The sequence below is a fragment of the Tenrec ecaudatus genome, chromosome 18 (genome assembly GCF_050624435.1).
Source record: "Tenrec ecaudatus isolate mTenEca1 chromosome 18, mTenEca1.hap1, whole genome shotgun sequence".
NCBI classification, from domain to species: Eukaryota; Metazoa; Chordata; class Mammalia; order Afrosoricida; family Tenrecidae; genus Tenrec; species Tenrec ecaudatus.
In genome coordinates this window covers 39,635,099-39,653,551 of record NC_134547.1, presented here as the reverse complement: position 1 = coordinate 39,653,551, position 18,453 = coordinate 39,635,099, and the positions used below count along the sequence as shown (strand labels likewise).

The 18,453-nt window shown below is 41.4% G+C and overlaps 1 pseudogene; it reads right to left on the bottom strand.

Moving 5' to 3' along the window:
• Window positions 1-14,058: 14,058 nt before the first annotated feature.
• Window positions 14,059-14,708, bottom strand: LOC142431704 (protein Hikeshi pseudogene; annotated as a pseudogene).
• Window positions 14,709-18,453: the final 3,745 nt, after the last annotated feature.

Below are 18,453 nucleotides of genomic sequence, written 5' to 3'. Positions count from 1 at the left end.
TTGGTAGACAAAGAGGGAGGACTGACCTGCAGCCCAGGGGATAAATGGCGAAAAATGCTTTGGGGTACTGTAGGTGGGGAGTGTATGTGGTGGTATCTATTGCATTGGCCCCGTTGACTCGGGCTTCTGGGTGCATCCTGGGGACTCAGGCAAAATGTTGTGGAATGCCGAGACACGGAATCCTGTATCTTCAAGGTGCACAGCACGCTCCAGAGGCTGCCTCAGTGAGGTCCAATGCAGAAACTCCACTGAGTAAACAGGACTCTACCTCAGACATGCTTGTAACCTGCTTATTCATATTAGGGCTTATATCAGAGGTACTATGTCATTGGGGTCACCCTCTTGAACTTTTAGCTAGAACAAACAGAGAACAAAAAGAAAGTAAGGGAATACAAATGGGCAAAGAAGAAAGGAAACTTTTCTTATTTGTAGATGATATAATCCCATATATAGAAAACCCAAAAATCTCCACACACACAAAAAAAAGCCTACTGGAAACATCAGCCAAAACAACCTGGTGCTGGTACAACAAGAGCTATATTGACCAATGGATCAGAACAGAAAATCCAGACATAAATGCATCAGCCTACAGGAAACTAATCTTTGGCAAAGGTCATAGACATATCCAATGGAACAAAGACAGCCTCTTCAACAAATGGTGTTGAATAAACTGGATTTCCATAAGCAGAAAAATGAAACAAGACCCATATCTCTCCTCATGCACAAAAATGAATTCGCGTTCTCAAGTTGTATTAAAGATCTAAATGTAAACTCCAAGGCTATCAGGATCCACCATGAGAAACCAGAAAGAAACTTAAAGATCATATTGCAGGGCTTACATAGACTACCAAGTTTAACGAAGGAGGCACACACAGCAGAAGACAAGACAGATATTGGGACATGCTGAAATTACATCATTTGGGCACATCAGAAGACTTTATCAGGAGAGTAAAACTAGAGTAGTAGATTGGGGAAGTTTATTTTACAAACTGTACATTGTTTACCAAAATACAAGTGTCTAATTGCCAAAATAAACAGAGTTCTACCACAACTCAATAAGAAAATAATAAATGACCTAATTAGGAAGCAAGAAAAAGACATGAACAGACAGTTCATCAAAAATGAAGTATAAATGTCTAAACAACCACATGAAAACATGTTCAAGATTACTAGCCATCAGAGAGATGCAAATGAAAACCCAGAGGAGATACCACTGTACACAAACAATGCTAGCCCAATTCAACAGCAACAACCACCACAAAAACAAAAACAGAAAACAACAAATGCTTAGAGACTGGGACTCATATGCACTGTTGGTGAACTTGTACATACACACAACCACTATGGAAATGATATAGCAATAGTTAAAGTAACTGGGAATCAAATCTCATATGACCCAGCCACACTAATATTAGGCATATACCCCAAAGAAACAAGAGACTCTCCATGACTGGGTGTACGCTCTCTCCCATGTTTATAGAAGCACAGTTCATAATAACAAGAAACTGGAAGTAGCCCAGATGCCCAACAGTGAAAGAACGGATAAATAAACTATAGTACATACACACATGGAATAATATGCATCCCTAAAAAGCAGCGATGAAAGCATGAAACACTATATGACATTGAAGGACCTGGAAACCATTGTGATGAGTGACATTAGTCAATCACATAAGGATCGATATTGTATGAGTCCACTACTGTAAGGAGAAACACCACTTAAACCATTCTTAGAGCTCAATTCCAAAAGAAAAGGGTAGAAGGCTACCTCCAGTCATGAACCAAACTTATACGCACTTCATAAGAATTATCTTGAAAGAGGAGACCTCACACTGGCTGGGGTCACCCCTTCAAGAAGAGAGAAAAGGAAGGAGACCATCCTCTTGATGCTATACAGCATCGAGACACGGCTGTGACAAATCATGAAGGCATCCACAGCCATGAGAGGAGCACCTTACTGGACAATCAAGTGAAGACCAGGGGAGGGTCTTAACTTTTAGAGAAGGCACGGACGTGTCTGTGTGATTGTGGTGGTCAAATGGGGAGGAATGTTGGGAAGGGATTCTAAGCAATAATGTAGGGAACGCTGGGGAAGAATAAATCCGATAATGCTCCTGGGTAGACACTACGAATGTGTTTCCACCCAACCCTCAGTGAACCACACCATGGACTGAGCAACACAATGACCTTAGACCAATCCCATGCTCAGTGTAAACAATTAAGAAACCCAAGAAAGTTGGCTTTATTTATTGTACAAAGCAACAACTCATGTATTGCAGCTGGCAGTTTGACTATTGAGGTAGTTAGTTTATTATGCCAACCTGGCCAATAAACTCATATGGGGTTAATTGAAGGGTGGAGAGATAAATGGCTTAGTGAGCCTCACCTTTCTAGTTTTTGGGTCTCTTGCTTTGTGATGGTTGGACCAGGGCGCAGCCACTGTAGCCAGTTCCCTGCTTCAGCTGGCAAGGCTCACTTCCTGCAACACATCCCTGAGGAAAAGCCACATGGACCTACCCTGATGCAGTCCTGGGTGCTGGAGCAGCCGTGTGGAGATTCCTGCCAGCACTGAAATGCTTAAACAATCACTGACTCGGTTTTCCTCCTGCAGTCGGCCTCATTGCGTGTGTTTTGTGAGATGGAGGAGAACTTTGTGGATTGGTGTTGGACATATGGGATAATGTTGGACTTTTGGGCTTGGGCAGCACTGGGTTGGGATGTTTTCTTGATGTGCACTTAACCTTTATATAAAACTCTCTTTTATACATGGGTTTCTGTGGATTTGTTTCTCTAAATTGCCCAGACTAACACAACTATATTCTCATAAACTCCTTATACCAACAGTATCTTAAATTCTATGTCATTGGATAAATATTGATGTCATCAATGAAATCAGGAGAATGATTGATAATGTTTTTCTTTTTTGTTTCTATTTTTTTTTCTGCCTTTTGTTGGTTTGTTATTTTATTTTTTTTTTGTTGTTCATCTTGTGGGGTTTTGTTTCGGTCATAATACGACCGGCAAAGCAAACCAGAGTCGTTTACCATTTATGGATGCATAATCTCTGCTCCCACTTATGTCCATTATAGTTGTATTATGACAGAAACACAAACCCCACTTAACTCTAGCTCCCATCCAAGAACAGTTCATTCTTATAACGTAGTCTCACCTTCATGAAATGATCACTGAAGATAAGGGTGCTACACCAAAGTGTAGTGAAGAAAGCAGATGGTGTCTGGCTATCAATTGGTATAGTGTCTGGGGTCCTTAAGGCTTGTATTCAAACAAGCAGCCTACCTGAGGGGTCAAAGTCCATACAGAAGAAGCAGACCAACCTGTGCCATCCAAACTTGATGATAACAAAATCCAACTATGATGAGGGGGAAAGTAGCAGAGCTTAAATTGCGAGCATCCAATTTGTAGAAGACAATGGAGGACATTAGGAGGCCAAAATCAATCTACAGAATATTTAGTCAGATTAAGTCTCTGACAGATTGATTCCCTCTAGCCACAGGTGAAGGATTCAAATAGTTTTACTATCAGACAGAGATTGTAAACTTGATTATGGTGGACCAAAATATGGTATAATGTGATACCTTGTCAGTTGACCTCCCTCTTGATCCAATCTGAATTTGCTCTAGGCTTAAATATTTCTTGCTTATTCCATGGCAGAAATTTCTTCTCTGACTTTTTAAATGTTCATGGTGGTCTTTTCTTTCTTTCTCTTTATTTTTACGTGAATATCATTTTCTTCTTACCATTTGTGTGCTTTTGTTTTTTATTGTTTCTGCTGGGTTTCCCAGTTTGTGAAGCACAGAAGGAGCGGATGCCTAGAGACAATAACTGATTCAATGGTTTACTGGGTTCACGATTTGAGGGTGGTGAGGGTATTTGGGGAGCAAACAATGAATGCAGCAGGCTGAAGGGAACATTAGAACTGATTGTAGTGATGCACATACAACTCTTTTTAAAAGCAATTTAACTCTGGAATTGCATGATATGCGAATATTATATCAAGAAAACTACTTAACATAAAAGAAACCAAACTTGACCAATGGTTATATTGGGTGAAGAAGGAACAGTTTTTACGTAGGAGGCATTGAGTTTATGTTGATTGTGGTGGAATAATTTGGAAAAGGATACCACTATTGGTTGTACAACACAAAAAGTAATCAAATGGCACAGAATGATATATGTAGAAGTTGTTGAATTGGAAAATGTATTGGTTGTGTAGTCTTGCCACAAATTAAAAAAAAATAACTACATGAGTAACAATGAGGGGGGAAAAAAGGCTTACTTGTTTCACATGAAATGTAGGTATTTAGTCTGGAGCATTGCAGGACCCTGTGAAGTGCCTTATGCAATGGGCTGCCAAAGGGAAAATCAGCAATTCAAACTAATTTTGTAGGAGAAAGATGAGGATTTCTGTCCCAGAGAAGAGTTGCAATCTGGGAAACCCACAGCGGCAGTTCTATCGGGTCCCTCTGAGTTGAAATGAACAGTCAAGAGTTAGAACAGGACTTTATCAGAAGGCACTACCAGCAAAGAGAATTACAGCAATAGGCTCTCTTAGTGATGTCCTTTCCTTTGTTTGATATCAGAATTCATAGAGAATATATATAACTCTTACTTTGGAATTGATACTTGGGGAGGTCATGTGGAGATGTTTTATGTTAACTCAGGTTTCATTGTTGACTGTAAGCAAGCAAACAAAACAATATGATTCTTTGAGGCGAAGGCTAGTCTCGGGATTTCTTTGTTGGCTAACTAGACAGCAGGGCCTGAATTTCACTGTCAAGCAAATGGAAGACTCTCAGAGTCTTTCTAGTGTCATCCATATCCATCCTGTCTGTCTCTGAGCAACGTATCGTTCTTAATATTCCATGGAGACTGCATGAAGTAAGTAAACACCTTAGGCTAACCACATTTTGTAAGGTGTTTTTTTTTTTTTACTTTCCCTTGTAGATACATTGAATAAAATAACTTGTGTCACACAGCCTTGGAAGCCCACTGACTGAGCAGTTCTACGCTGCCTCGTAGGATCTGCACGCGTAGGAGAGTTTAGCTATGCTGCACATTTCAGTTAGCGCCCCCTTTTGGCCATGTGAATAGTGTTGCAATGAAAATCGGAGTGAAGCTGAATTGTTTTGTGTGCAAAATGGGAAAGGCTGGTTTCTTAGTGCTGCTGTGACATAAATACCAGAAGTGAATGGCTTTATTTTCTCTGTTCAAGAGACTAAAAGTCAGAAGTCAAGGAAGTCTTTCCTGGTTTATTTCATTTTCTAGAACTACCAGCAATTCTTAGCATGCCTGAGTTTATTTATATATGTGCATATCTCTATGGTCTGTCTTCTGTTTCTCTTGTGCTTTTCTGTTCATTTTGGTCTTTTTCTAATTCAGAAATGACTATGTTTAAAACCTACCCTATCCACCCCACTGTGGTCTAATTAGCATAACAAAGAAAACATTAGTCCCAAACATGAGTAAATCTATACTTACAGAGGTTAGGATTCTAATGCATATTTTGAGAGAACACCGTTTTATTCCTAAATTTGGTTTTTATGGTTCCTAAAGAAAGGTCTATTAAAATTTTAAATCATTATCTAAGGATGTAGATATTCTTGGCCTCGGGCAGAGTGATTTGGAAAGTAAATTACTCCCACCATTCTCCTGTCAGCTTTGGAAGGGCTGGTCTCTTAGGGTTTGCCTGGATGTGTCCTTGGTGGAGATCCCAATGCTGGGGACAGGACAGGGGGTGGCCTAGTTATGAGTGATGCCCTATCAGTCTCACACTGACTTCCTTGGTCAGAAAGCCCTGGGCCCATCTGTAAACCTTTCCATCTAACTCAGTGGCCCTCATCATGGCCCTGTTACTGCTTCTCTAATCCCACCCATAACTATGATGTATTGATCTGCCATCAATCATGAATTTGTCATTGTTCCTTTGTTCTATGCCGACTTAACTAGCATTCTGACTGTGAACCCTCAGACACCATGTGCCTCTGTGTTGCCTTTGTTCCTGTAGGACTTAATAAATGTTATCCTTACACCAGATTTGGGATTACAGTTTCTTTTGTGCCATAAAACAGTGGAAACATCAAAAGTTTGTCAGTTCATCGGGAACTCTAACAGGATTGCAAGCCCGAAACTAAAGGAAAGCAAAGCAGAGGAAACCTCCGCAAAATACTGAGGCACAGTGCAGATTAGGTCCAGGGCTAGAGCTAGAAGCAAAACACTCATAAGGGTCCCAGCCTCAGTCAGTCCTGACAGACAGCAGGGCCAACAAGACTCCGCCTGAGGAGCCTGAAAAAAACTCTACATGGCTTAGTGGTGTTGAAAGAGCTACCTGCACTGAAGCCTACCTGCTTCCTGATCTATACTAGACCCTGTTCTTAAGATGCCACTTAATTGTAAGTATGGTTTGTGAATTCTGTGTAGACATTGCAACATATTTATGAATTCAGAAGTAGAGGGAACCTTGAGAGAGAAGGCTAGTGTAAAAATTAGTAAAGAGATTGGATAATTAAGGTGGTCTGAGCTTCACCTCACAGGAACCAGCTTTGTGCTGTTGTGCTTATCTCCCATCTGAAGTTAAACTAGTTCTGATGTCATTCCCACCCTAGCAATGCTGAATAACTAACGAAAAAAACACTGCAATCAAGTCACTTCTGACTCATCACATAACCCTGATTTCTTTGGGGCATCATGCCTGTGGCAGTTAAATGTCATGTCAATCTGCAGCCTGTCAATCAGGTCATAGCCAATAATGCCTCTGTGTGGTCATGGCCTTCTCCTGAGGATTCTAGGAACTCCTGTTTGCCTCCCGGGAGGCGGGACATACTCTCTCTCTGGGAGACATTCCTGTTGACAAGCCACACGGAGCCACGCTGAAGGCAGCCAGAGCCCTGGAGCCAGATGGAGAGGCACACAAGCACTGAGATGCTGCCTCAAGACTTTTCACCCACTGGCCTGTGATCTTCCTGCTTTCAGCATCATTGCATGCACTCTGTGAGTCTGTAGAAGAATTTAGGAACTAGTATCAGCCATATGGGCTACTATCAATTTATCGGTTAATATTGAACTTATGGACCTCTCTGGACTGGGCCGGGTTGTTGTTTTTTTAATATACAATTACTTTTGAACATAAACCTCTCTCTTAAACACACATGAGTGTTCCTGTATTTATTTCGCTAGTCAACCCAGACTAACACAATCCCCATACACTTTTCATAAAGAATCAATGGTTTCACCACTTTTCCACCCATGTTTCACCATAAATTTAATGTCTGTTATTGCTTCAATGTTAGAATTTGTGTTGCTCTGATATGGGCTCTTGTCAAACTAATCTATTAACCTTCTCCGTACCTCAACCTAGATCCTTTCTAGCTATGTTATAAGAAGTTAATGCACTCCCCTCCCAATCATCATGACCCCAATCCTACCTTGCCTTGCGGACCTGGTTATACCAGAGGATGTACAGCGGTGCAGTGGGGATCTGGAGGCACAGGGAATCTAGGACAGACAAACCCCTCAACACCAGCGGTGGGAGTGGCGACACCAGGAGGGAAGGGCATGTAGAAAGGGAGAACCGATCTCAGAGATCTATGTGTAACCTCCTCTCTGGGAGATTGGCAAGGGGGAGGTGGGTGAGGGGAGACGCCGGGGAGTGTAAGATAAGATATAATAATTATTTATAAACTATCAAGGGACCAGGGGTGGGATCGGGGAGGGAGGGGGATGGGGGGGAAAAAAAAGGGAAACCGAGCTGATTCCAGGAACCCAAGTGGAAGGTGAATCATGAGAGTGACGAGTGCAACGAATGTATAAGGGTGCTTTGCTCATTTGATGTATGTACAGATTGTGATAAGAGCCATATGAGCCCCAATAAAAAGATTTAAAAAAAAAAGAAAATGATTAGGGCAAAGAATGTACGGATGTGCTTTATACAATTGATGTATGTATATGTATATGTATGGATTGTGATAAGAGTTGTATGAGCCCCTAATAAAATGTAAAAAAACAAAAATTAAAAAAAAAAGAAGTTAATGCAAGTTTATTTGGGTACACATTTTTAAAATCCATGCATTGCTTTTTGAGAATGCATATCATTCATGAATTTTGTTGAAGACGTCTCATATTTACATGCACGTTTTTAGGTGGACATAAGTGTCAGATCCTCTTGATAAATACCTTGAAATATACTGGTAAGTCTATAGCATTGTATCAGTCCCTGCTTATTAGAGTGTTAGGGAAGAGACTGATTTTTTTTTTGTTGGCTGAGTCCTTTTTACAGTGCCATGTATATTCTTTTTCTATTTCTGGAACTTTGAAATTTCTTCAGAGGAGTGTTAAAATTCAAATTGTTTTCAATGAAATTTGAAATTATGATGAAACTTCTAATAGCAGACTCTTAAAACTGTTAATTTTAAAATTTATCCCTAGTGGGCTCTACTCTGAGAACTTAATAGAGTGACTAATAAGTTGAGGTAATTGAGATACACGGTAAAAAGGTGAAAATAATTGTACTTTGGGGTGACATATACATTTAGCAAACTCTCTGAATTGAAAAATTGTAAGAAAAGTGCTTTGATGGACTTTCTTTTCTTAGATACTTAAGGTTCTTTGTGGACATAAGAAGTTATATTATGTGTGGCTATCTCAAAATCTTGAAACCCATTTGTGGTAGTTACATGATTTCATGTCAACTTGAAGATATATAGAAATGTAGGGGTGGTATTCAGCCTGTCAATCAAATCACAGCCTGATGGTGTCTTCTTGTGGGCGTGGTCTCTCAAAGGGAGGGCCCTGAGAACCTCCCCTTCTCTCTCTGTCTTGACTTTCTTGCTGGCTAACATGGACTGCTTCCAGAGCCACTGCTATTGGATCCACACTGCTCTGCACTCGCCAACCTATGATATTCCTGCATTCTGCATTATGGCTTGTGACTATGTGAGTCTGAAGATGGATTTATGGACTAGTATTGGACTAATGAACTTGAGTTGGCCTGGGCTGGGCTGTTTTCTTGATTTATAAAGCTTCTGACCTCGTTATTTTGTCATATCTTGCCCTATTCGGAGTCTCCCTTCCCCCCTTCTCTGCTGTCCCTCTCCCAGGGAAGAGGTCACATGTGGCTCCTTGTAATCAGTTCCCCCTTTCCAACCCACTCACCCTCCACTCTCCCAGTATCGTCCCTCACGCCCTTGGTCCTGAAGGTATCATCCACCCTGGATTCCCTGTACCTCCAACCCTCATATGTACCAGTGTACAGCCTCTGTCCTATCCAGCCCTGCAAGGTAGAATTCGGATCATGGTAGTTGGGGGGAGGAAGCATCCAGGATCTGGGGGAAAGCTGTGTTCTTCATCGATACTACCTCACACCCTAATTAACCCATCTCCTCTCCTAAACCCCTCTATGAGGGGATCTCCATTGGCCGACACTTGGGCCTTGGGTCTCCACTCAGCACTTCCCCCTTCATTTAATATGATATATATATACATATACATACATACATATATACATATACACATATATACACATGCATACACACACTTATATCTTTTTTTTTTTTTTGCATGATGCCTTATACCTGGTCCCTTGGGCACCTCGTGATCGCACTGGCCGGTGTGCTTCTTCCATGTGGGCTTATTTGCTTCTGAGCTAGATGGCCGCTTGTTCACCTTCAAGCCTTTAAGACCCCAGACACTATCTCTTTTGATAGCCGGGCACCATCAGCTTTCTTCACCACATTTGCTTATGCACCCATTTGTCTTCAGCGATCCTATCATGGAGGTGTGCAGTCAATGATATGATTTTTTGTTCTTTGATGCCTGGTAACTGATCCCTTCGGGACCACTCGATCACACAGGCTGGTGTGTTCTTCCATGTGGACTTTGTTGCTTCTGAGCTAGATGGCCGCTTGTTTATCTTCAAGCCTTTAAGACCCCAGTCACTATCTCTTTTGATAGCCGGGCACCATCAGCTTTCTTCACCATATTTACTTGTTCACCCACTTTGGCTCCAGCCGTTGTGTCGGGAGAGTGAGCATCATAGAGTTCCAATTTAATAAAAGAAGGTATTCATGCATTGAGGGAGTGTTTGAGTAGAGGCCCAAGGTCCTTCCGCCACCTTAATACTTGACCTATAAATATAGACACATAGATCTATTTCCCCATCCTCCTATATATATTTGCATGTACATGTCTTTGTTTAGACCTCCATGAATGCCCTTTGACTCCTAGCTCTTTCCTCCATCTCCCTTGACTTTCCTCCTGCCCTACTACCATGCTTCATCGCCACCTGGGCTAGAGTATACCTCTTCTCTAAGCAACCTTACCCTTGATCATTTCCCACCAGGCCTGCCACTCCCCCTTCTCTACCATTTGGGGTCCCATGTTTTTCCCTTGTCCCTGGGTTTGTTAACACCACTTCCTTACCCCCCCACCCCAAGTCCCCCCAGAATTGTCGGTCCCGTTTTTTTCCTCCAGATAGTTCATCAAGCCTGTCCTATTCAGACAGACCTGTGGAGTCACTAACATGCACGAAAACTAGACAGAGGAAAACAAAGCAACAGTATACAACCAGACAACAAAACAACAAAAACAAACCACTGACAAAGAACAGAATAAAACAGTTCACAAGAGAAAAGCTTGTAGTTAGTTCAGGGATCGTTTGCTGGCCCTTAGGAGCGTTTTCCAGTCCAGTCTGTTGGGGCACCACGCCCTGGCCCCAAAGTCCACTTTCAGCATTCCCTGGGGACCTTGCCACTCCATTCCCTTGCTGTTCCGCTGCACTCCCCCAGTGATTTGCCTCGGTGTGGTGGGATCAGGTCAGGTGCAATTCCCACACTGTGTCTCCGGTGCTGTCCCCTGTATCGCCCTTAGTCACTGAGGGGCATCATGTCTCATAGTGGGGCCAGCCATGTTGTTCTCTCTGTGGACTGGCTGCTCTACTCAGGAACATCATCACCACGGCCTGGTGGGCCAGGCTGTGCTCCACTCTCTCCTCCTGCCCCTTCATCTGCTCCCGTGTGCTCTGATCAAATATGTCCATCTCCCAGAGCTGCAGAGTCAATGTCGTCCTTTGGAACAAATTCTTTTCAGGGGAGGGGCAGGAATCCACTTAATTTATGGTGCTGGGGCCAGCCTCCCAGACCTCTCCACCGGTTCCCTCCTCCACACCGGGATATTGCGTTCACACCTTGCAACACTGGGTTGAAGTCTGGTCCCACTTTCCCTGTGGAGATATAAACAATACCCTCCCCTTGGGTGGATTAATGCCCCATGACCCCACTACCCTTTTCTTCCTTGTATTCATCCTTTTGTTTTCCTTTCCCCACCTCCTCCACCATTGTCTACCATGTACATCCCTGGTTTTGGTCTGGTCTCTTCCATACTACCCCGTCTTCACCCCTAAAATGTTTGTATACAGTAGCTTTTTTCCCTATGCCACTTTTGCTTATTTTTAATACCAATGTTTACAAGAAGAACTATACTGATTTCCACAGTGACTGCAGAGTTTTATAGTCATATATGAAGATGCCAGTCTGTTTGCAACTTTGTCAGATTTTGCTAATGGCTGTGTTTTGTTTTGTTTTTTACTTTGCTATTAATGACAGAATGAGATGATATCTCATTGTTTTTGTTAGCCTTCTTCAAGTAATTACTGAGTGTGAGCATTTCTTTGTATATTGATTGGCCACTTGGATGTCTTCTTTGGTGAAGTGGCTGTTCATATCCTCAAGTGGATTGTTTGTCCTTGCCAAAAAGTAGTCCCCAGTCTGTGGGTTCTCTTTTATTACTCTTTCCTTGGAATCTTTTGATGCATGTGTCTCCTTTTTAGTAGGTTCCCAGTAAAATAGCTTGCGTTCTCTAGTTTGTGTTGTTTTTCATTATGCTTGATACAGTACATATACCTACATTAGGGCTCCTACATCTGTCTCTCATGTTTCATTAAAGATCTTTATTGTTCTAGGTTTCACACTTAGGTTTTTGATCCACGTTGAGTTTGTTTTTATATATGATGTGAAATATGGGCCTTGTTTCCTTTTTCTGAAAATGAATATAATTTTGCCAGCACTGTTTGTTCAAAGACCATCTCTTCCCCATTTATCATGTTTTGGTCCACTGTAAAAGATCAGATGTCCACAGGAGGATCAATTTACCTCCGTGTTCTTAATTCTGTTCTGCTGGCCTCTGTATGTTTCATTGCACTCCTATTAGACTGTTTTGACTACTGGAATTCTATAGTAGGGTCTTAAGGTCAAGAAGTGAGAGGCCTTCTGCTTATTCTTCTTTATTTGAGGCCTTTTTCTTTTCCACACAAAGTTGGTGATTAGCTTTGCCATCTCTTTATAAAATGGTGCCGGCATCGGTATCAGAATTTCATTAAATCCTAATGGTAAGTCTTTGTTTGTTTTGATTTTATATGTTAGTATTTCATAGTTTTCTTCATACAAGTCTTATGTGTCTGATTATAGTTTTTTCCTAAGTATTTAATCTTCTGGGTGGCTATTGTAAATGGACTTGTTTTCCTGATTTCCTTTACAGAGTGCTCTGGGTTAACATAAAGGAATACAATAGATTTTTTAAAAACATTGGTTCGTACCCTGCCTCTTTGATGAATCTTTAATTCGTTCCACATTTTTTTCTTGCGGAGTCTTTGAGATTTTCTATTTGTGACATAGCTTAATGTCATCTGCAAATAAAGGTTTACTTCTTTGACAGTTTGAATGCCTTTAATTTCCCTTTGTCTAATATTTCTGTCCAAGACTTCCAGCACAATATTGATAAAGGATATCCTTGCCTGGTTCCTGTTCCAAGGGGGAATACTTTCTTTGTGTGTGTGTGTCTTGAAAATAATGTTGACTGTTAGTTTTGTAAATGTGCTCCAGATGATATTGAGGAATTTTTCTTTCAATCAGAAATAGATATATTGGATTTTTCCAAATGCTTTTCCTGTGTCAAATGCCTTTCCTATGTTTTCCTTTGTTTTATTTATATGATGGATTATAGTGATTATTTTTCTAATGTTGAACCATCCTTAAATACCTGGTATGAATCCCACTTAATACTTATGTGTTATTTTTTGTTGCATTGTTGAAATCTATTGGATAAAGTTTAGTTGGTTTGTTTTTAAGTTTAGTTTTTTAAAATTTCTTTTACTTTGGCTTGAGTTTTGTTGAGAATTTTTGCATCTATATTCATGAGAGATATTTTTTTGGTTTCAGGATCAAACTTCCTTCATAAAATGAATTTGGGAGTTTTCCATTCTTTTCTAGCCACTGGAATAGTTTGAGTTGAACTGGTGTTAGCTCTTATTGGATGTTTGATAGAATTCAGCAGTGAAGCTGTGTGGACCCAGACTCTTTTGAGGGGTCAGTTTTTAATGACCCGATGAATGTCTTTTGTTATTAATGTATTCAGGTTTTATACTTCCGTCTGTGGTAATTTAGGTGTTGTTGTTGTTGTTGTTAGGTGCTGTAGAATCTGTTGCAACTCATAGTGACCCAAAGTACAATAAGAGGAACAAAACACCACCCCGTAGTATGCCATCTTCACAGTTGTTAAGCTTGAGCACCTTGTTGCAGCCACTGTGTTGATCTATGTCATCAAGGGTCTTCCTCCTTTTTGCTGCCCTTCCACTTTACTAAGCATGCTGCTCTTTTCCAGGGAATGGTCTCACCTGGAACCATGTCCAAAGCAGGTGAGACGAAGTCTGACCATCCTTGTTTCTAAGGACCATTCTGGCTGTACTTCTTCCAAAACAGAATTGTTTGGTGCTTTTGCCGTCCGTGGTGTTTTCTTTTTGAATATTTTTTATTTTTAAGTTAAAAATGAATCATCGCCAAGACAGTGTATCTTGCAATAGCATTTTAAGCTTCAGAAGGAGAAAGTCATGAGTGATAAACATTTTAGTTTTTAAATTTTGTGACGTTTTAATTAAACTTCACTCCCTAAGCAGCTCTTAAACTTAGGCTTCATGATACTTTTGACTTCATGCTTTTAACTGGAGCCGTTTATCTTCAAAACATGACAAATTTCAGACCCCATTAAAATTATTTATTTTAGATTATGTTTTCCCAAAGAGGGGTTCTGTGAAAGTATTTTATACCATTTCAGAACCAAATTCTCTGGAATGAACATTTCAGATGGACAAGGTGTCATTTGGGTCTGAGAGATGGCAAATGATGAAGCAAAATTGTATACATTGTCCAACACCTTTTGTGTGAACTGAGTGAATGAATCAAATGCCGTATCCTATAGCATTTCCTACAGGGGTGTGCTGACCTAGATAGACCAGTAATTCCACTGATATTCCAATTTGAGCAACAGAACAGAAGGAGTCCAGACATAATTTGTGGCTCCAAATGGATGTTGGCTTCTTTCCGCAGATTTAAGACCTGAAATTTTGAAGATGGCACTTAGCTTCCCATTGGTGACAAATTCTAGGAGTTGCCATCCATTTGCATCAAGACAGGAAAAGTAGGTGGAATCTCCCATTCCCTTAGGAAATGGAATTGTTCTAAATATAAAAACAAAAGTAAGGTTGATCTTTTCATAATTAGGTAAACCAAATACAAATGTATTTCTGCCACTTGCTGTAAAGCTGTTTACACCAGCCTCCTAGTCACCAAGCAGTTGAATATGTTGGCATCTGCTCCACGGAGAGGCAGGAGCCCAAAGACAACAACTAGAAATTCTACTGCCATACTCCAAGAATCTTCTAGAACTTTCAGGATAGTGGCTCCCCCGCCACTACCTAGCAATTGGACCAGCAAAAGGGTGCCCTGTCCATGGAACTTTCAGCATTCTTCACCAGCACCGTAATTCAAATGCAGCAATTTGACTTCATCTCCTTGTTCCGTGCTCAACTTCCACTTATGATGGGGAATGCTTATGATGAGGCAATTGAAAATACCGTGGCTTGGGTCAAGCACAACTTAGTCCAGGACTGAGGACTCAATCAGCCAGTGCCAAGCACCATGAGAAAGGATTTTTGGCTTCCTTGATTACATTTTAGGTTTCAGTTCCCCGCAGCTGTAGGAACTCCCCTCTCCTTTCTTCATAGACTGTACCTCTGGCACCTGAGTTGGTGCTGTAACATTGTTAATGTAAAACTTTAAGATAAAAATTTAGCCTTGAGGCACTGCCACACACACACACACAGAGAGAGAGAGAGAGAGAGAGAGAGAGAGAGAGAGAGAGAGAGAGAGAGAGAGAGACTTTAGATTAAAAAATAATAATAAGGTAAAATACTGACTCCTAGAAAACTGTAAAAACCTTGATCTTATGAGAAAAGATGAGGCAGTCATGGAGAATTATTTCACTGACCTCCCAGTAAAACATACATGGGTTCTCACCTTGCCTCTGTAGTTGGCTACACCAGCTTGTGGCCAGACTCTTCCTTTGGGATGTCAGGGATGAGAGGATGAGGGTGTTCCCTGGGGATAGGAAATGGAAGACTTCCTGAGAATGATGCATTGCAGAGATGGGCACAAACCAGGGAGGAAAACTGGCCCTGAGCCAATTGTCTGAGGCCTTGGATCCTACAGTGCCAGAGGGAGAATCGTTTCAGTTACATAAGTCAGTAAGCCCTGCTTATTCTGCATCTACCTTAGGTTGATATTTGTCACTTAGAAGGGTGAGAGCCTACTGACTCATAAAAACTGTGTAGACTTGGTTCTACAAAGGCTAACTCCATGCTTCCCCAGAATAGAAGCAGCTTCCCTGTGAACTGGAGCCTCCTGATGACGTCCTCCCTACCTGCCCAGCCCACGCACTGAGGGTGTGGCCTCTAACCCCCTGCCTCCTGGCAGGACTGAGTGGCATCATCCAGCTATTTGCCTCTTCCAGGGGGAGTTGGAGGCCGATCTGGGACCCTGGCCAGCAGTAAATTGGTACGCTCTTGCCTGATGTTCAGTGGAAAGAGAAAAACAGCCTCGTGGACCACAGAATTTGCATGTGCTGCTTCAGCTGGACAGCTGGACCCTGACAGGCACGGCAACTTAATCCCCTGATTCCCCTGTCTGGGGATAAGGAAGGAACACTGACCTTGAGCTCTAAATATAAAGGAGGAAGAAATAGTTTGGTGGTTCCTTTAAAAATTAAACAGGATTACCATTAAAAAATGAAAATCCCAAACCAGTGGTCATTGCAGTGATTGTGAGCATTGGTGACCTAATGTGTGTCAAACTGGAACGATACTCCATAATACAGTCTGTGACTTTTTTCTTTCTTTTTTTTTTTTTTTTTAAGTAGATCATGGTCTGTCTTCCACGGAATCTCTGGGTGGATTTCCATGCTAACATTTTGGCTGCACCACTTTTCTGTCAGTTTGTCCTACTGTGGTGGCTTGTGTGTCACTGTGATGTGCCAGGGCGAAGGCACTCAAAATATGACTGCGGAAGATCCGCTTTCTCAAAGCTGAGTCAACCACAATGACATGGGTGGAGGGAAGCCCTCAACATCAGGCTTGGTAAAAAGAGGGCAACGAAGGAGAGGAAGACCCTTGTCAAGATGGATTGACAGACACAGTGACTGCAATAGGTGTGATAGTTATCTTATCTGTTGTCAGTTTATGAGCACTACTAGTAAAGGGGTGGAGTTTGCTTGTCAATCGGGTCATAGCCAATGAGGCTTCTGTGTGGGATTGGCCTTCTCCTGAGGATTCTGGGAACTCCGTTATTTCCTCCTTGGAGGCCAGAGACACACTTTCTCTCTGCTCACTCCCTTGGAGACTCTTTACTGAGGAAACCTAGTCCCTGCATGACATTTCTGAGGAGAAGCCACATGAAGTTACCCTGAGGCAGTCAATTTCGGAGCTGAAGGAACCACATGGAGAACCCTGTCAGCACTGAGATGCTTACAATGCCACTGGATCCCCAAGACTTCCAACTCACTGGCCTGTAATCTTCCTGCATTTGGCGTCATTGCATGTGTTTCGTGAATCTGTAAAGGACTTTATAGATTGGTATCAGACATATGGGCTAGTATCAGACTTATGGACTTGATCTGAACTGGGCTGGGATGTTGTCTCAATATTCAATTGTTCTTGTATATAAACCTCTTTCTTATACACATATGAGCGTCTACGAATTTGTTTCTCTAGTCAACTCAGACTAACACAATGGGCTAAAGAAAAGAACAATTATGAGATGGCACAGGACTGGGCAGTGTTCTGTTTACACAGGGTCGCTGTAAGTACGAACCAACTCAACACACCCTAACAACCATCACCACCATGCGAATAGTAGCTGAGTGCTTATGCCGCCAAAGTCAATCAAACGCATTGTCATTGAGTTGATTCTGACCCACAGAGATCCTAAATAAGATTTCGGAGACTGTGGATTTTTATGGAAACAGACTGCCTCATCTTTTTCCTGAAGAGTTACTGGTGGGTTTGAACGACCAACTTTGAGGTTAGCAGTCAAATGTCTAACCCACAGTGCCCCCAGGGATCACTCTGTGCAGCTCAGAAACTCCAAAATTTACCTGTGGCCCAGCAATTCCACACTCCCCAGCCCCCTCCCCATAGATGCCCAAGTTGAAAGCAGAGACACAAACATACACACATGCGCCAATATCCATCGCAAAAATAGTCACAGTAGCCAGAAGGTGGAAACAAATTAATTGTTCTTCAATAGATCAATGGATATACAAAATGGGGTATGTGACAAATTATTGCTAACAGGGCAAAACATCTAATTAGGGAACAGAAGTAAAAACTTGAAAATAGATAATGGTGGTACGACATAATGATGTAATAAATATTGAATTTTATTTTATTTTTAGACAATTTATTGGCATATAATTCACATATCATATAATTCAATAGTTCAATAACATTAAGAAGAGCTGTAAAATCACCACAATCAGTTTTAAAGCAGTTTATTTGTTCTTGTACAAGTTGTTATTAGCTCCCCACTTGTTAGATACTTTATCACTTTTTAAAAAAATATTTTCTATTCTATACTATGAACAAAATACTAATTTCCCTCAAACAAAGAACTCATCAAATTGCTAAAAAGATCAGCAACCCAGTAGAAAAGTGAAGTAAGGGCATGGATGGAATTCTCATAAAAAGGAAAATGTGAAAAGAGGATAGGTTTTGGGGGGTAGGTGGGAGGGGAAAAGGGGGAACCCATCACAAAGTTGGATCTATAGCCCCCTCTAGGGGAACGAATAACAGAAATGTGGGTGAAGGGAGACAACGGACCGTGTGAGACATGAAATGGCAATAATAATATGTAATTGATAATAATATATAATTGATCGAGGATTCACACGGGTGGGAGGCTGAGGTAGGAAAGGGATAAAAAGAGGAGCTGACTGACACCACATGCTCAAGTAGAAAGAAGTTGGTTTAGAAATGTTGATGGCCAACATAGGTACAACTATGCTTAATTGAATGATGGATTGTTACAAGATTTGTAAGCGCCCCCCAGTAAAATGATG